Raw genomic sequence first — 2,990 nt, 5'->3', positions numbered from 1 at the left:
CCGCCCGCTTTCGCTTGCCACCTGCACACGCACAAAGCCCCCCCGAACGTGATCTCTGGCCTACGCCGCACTCATTTCCCGCAGTTTTCCTCCTTCCCCGCCGGCCCTTTCCCCTTTAAAGACTAGAGACCCCCCCAAACCACGCAGGTCACGCGGGATCGCAGGTGCTGCTGTGATGTGTGTTTCTTTGCCCAGGCGCGTCCTAAACCTTGGCAGGGTAAGCCTCAGCAAAATAAACCTCAAAAGCGGAGACGCCTCGCTCATTTTTTTCATTTTGCTCTTTGTTTATTAAGGACCGAGGCAAGGCCCGGCGGTGGCTCAAGCCTGTCAATACCAACACTTTGGGAGGCAGAGGCGAGAAGATTGCCTGACCAGCCTGAGCAACACGGGGAGACCTTGTCTCTACAATAAATCCAAAAAATTTGCCGGGCATGGTGGCACATGCCTGAGGTTCCAGCTACTTGGGAGGCTGAAGCGGTCGAGTGACAAAGACTCCAACTTAAAAAAAAAAAAAAAAAGGACCTCGCCTGTGCCAGGCACTATGCTAGACCCAGAGGACACAAAGAACGAAATAGGGCTAAAGCCGTCACCAACTCACATCCATGCTGTGTGTTCAGGGTTATTATGTCTTATTTACTTTTCTGCTCCCAGTGCTAGTTTGGTGCTGAATAAGAGTAAGCAAATGCATGACTGCATTAATGAGATGTGCACAGGATGCTTGGCGATCTCAGGCAGCTCGCTTGATCCAGCTGGGCCAGGGCATGCTGGGAGGACTTCCTGGAAGGAGTGGCGTCCCAGCCAGTCCTGCACAGCCTGGTCCCTGGTGTGAGGACACTGCCCCTGTAGTTCTCCCTCCAGGAACAGAGTCACTGTGAACCAGCATGGGCTGGGCATAGTCTCCTTGCCAGCGATGTTCCCTCTTGATCCTTGGTCCGGCTACCCTCAGGGGTGCCCATGTTCTCTGGGGAAAGGTGTCTCCCTGGCATTTTCTTTCCTTTGCGTCTCTCCGTCCCCCAAAGGAGAAGCTGGCGGGACTCTTGGCAGAGTTGTTGTGCCGAGATTTAGTCATAACTTATTTTGAGTGCATCTGTAAGAATAGAATAAAATTAAATGCAAAGAATTATATGTATATTTTCTATTCAGAATCCCTCTGTGGGCTGGTATCACTGTGCACATTTATTTGCTTCTTTTTTGAGTAAAGGCTGGAAGTAAAATTTGGCCTGTTTTCTCACTACCACTGTTTATATTCTCTTGAGCTACAATTTAAAAAACATTAAAAAATTTCCTTTGCCAAATCCTTTAAAAACTTTAAATGCTCAGCTTTTTCTAGTGTCTCCAATGTGACTTTTTTTTGAGTCGGAGTCTCACTCTGTTGCCCAGGCTGGTGCAGGGGCACACTCACAGCCACTGCAGCCTTGACCAGCTGGGCTCAGGTGATCCTTCCGCCTCAGCCTTCCAAGTAGCTGGATCCACAGGTGTGCGCCACCATGCCCGGATAATTTTTAAGTCTTTTTGTAGACACTTGGTCTTACTATGTTGCCCAGGCTGATCTCAAACTCCTGGGCTCAGGCAATCCTCTCTCCTCGGCCTCCCAAAGTGCTGGGATTATTGACTAGCCACTGAACTCGGCCACATTTATTGTTTTACAAAAACATTTATTGTCTTTACAAAAAAAGTAATGATTTTAGGATGTCATTACTTTCACCCAAAAGAGACAGTATCTTTTTCAGCTGTCAGAATCTGAAAAGTACTGCAAAACTCCTCAGGCCTGAGCCAAGAGTGCCGCAGAAAGGCACACCAATTTGTTGGTCATGCTCTGTGTACAAAATCGGCCTTTCAGGCGTAGAGAAGATCGCGTGGTGTTTGCAAGTGTGTTGAGCACATCTACTCTTTCAGCGTTGCCAACAGCTTGAATGTCATCTTGCGCAAGGTCTTTTAACTCTGGAAGTTGTGACGGGCAGAATGATTCCTGGGAGAGAGCTAAATCCTGAATTGCGGGCGCCTGTAACTGTGTTGTGTCACATGGCAAAGGGAGATGACAGTTGAAGGTGGAGTGAAGGTTGCTAGCCCGTTGACCTTGAGTAGGGAAATCAGTGTGGATCATTGCGTGGGTCCAGTGTGATTGCATCTTTGAAAGTGGGAGGCAGAAGAGTGGCAGAATGAGGCCTCGCGAGAAAGAATCAGCCGTGACTAGTCGTGGAGGGTGGGGCGGGTCTCCAGTCGAGGGGTGCAGATGGTCTCTAGAACCTGCGAAAGGCAGGGAACATCTTCCCCTGGAGCCTCCAGAGGAAACGTCTTGAGCCACGGGCATTTCTGAGACCCCCTGTGGGCTTCTGACCCCACCCCCGCACCACGAGAGGAGGGATGCCACCCAGTCTGTGGTAATGTGCGACGACAGCCCTGGGAGACGGCTGCAGAAGCGTTTCCCAGGGTGGCGTTTTAGGGTGGGTGGCCTCTTAGAAATCACTGTTTCAGTGAGAGATAAGTAGGATTATGCCAAGCACAAATACCCTGGCCACCTTTTTCATTGTGAAATGGGTTTAGGGTTATGCCCGCTGAGTGACTAAGCTCCATGGGGTGTGTGGGTGATGGTGTTGGAGAACTGGTTGTCCTGGTGCTGGTTAGCAGCCCCGGACGGGCTTGACGCACTTTCCCCTTGAATGCTGCGCCCTTACTCAGTGCCAGGGGGTGTTAGAGCCTTCCTGATTTCTGGTGTGTCACATGTAGGCATCATCCTGTCCCCGCACACTCGGTCACGGCAGCTGCCTGTGTCCGTGCCAGGCCTGGACTTTAGACCCGATCCTTCTTCCTGGAAGAGACACACTTCGGTCTCCTTCTCCACCAGGGCACCGTCCTTCTAAGGCCAACCTCCTAGACACCCCCTCCACTGTCTGATTTTCTCACGTTATGTGGTTGGTCCCCTTGTTGCTAACGCTCCCCTGGCTCAGGGTCCCTCGGCCTTCGTTCTGTTTTTTTTTTTTTTTGCAGTT

The sequence above is a fragment of the Carlito syrichta genome, unplaced genomic scaffold, assembly GCF_000164805.1.
Source record: "Carlito syrichta isolate Samal-C Ts95f unplaced genomic scaffold, Tarsius_syrichta-2.0.1 Scaffold302305, whole genome shotgun sequence".
Lineage (NCBI taxonomy): Eukaryota > Metazoa > Chordata > Mammalia > Primates > Tarsiidae > Carlito > Carlito syrichta.
This window is presented reverse-complemented; position numbering follows the sequence as displayed.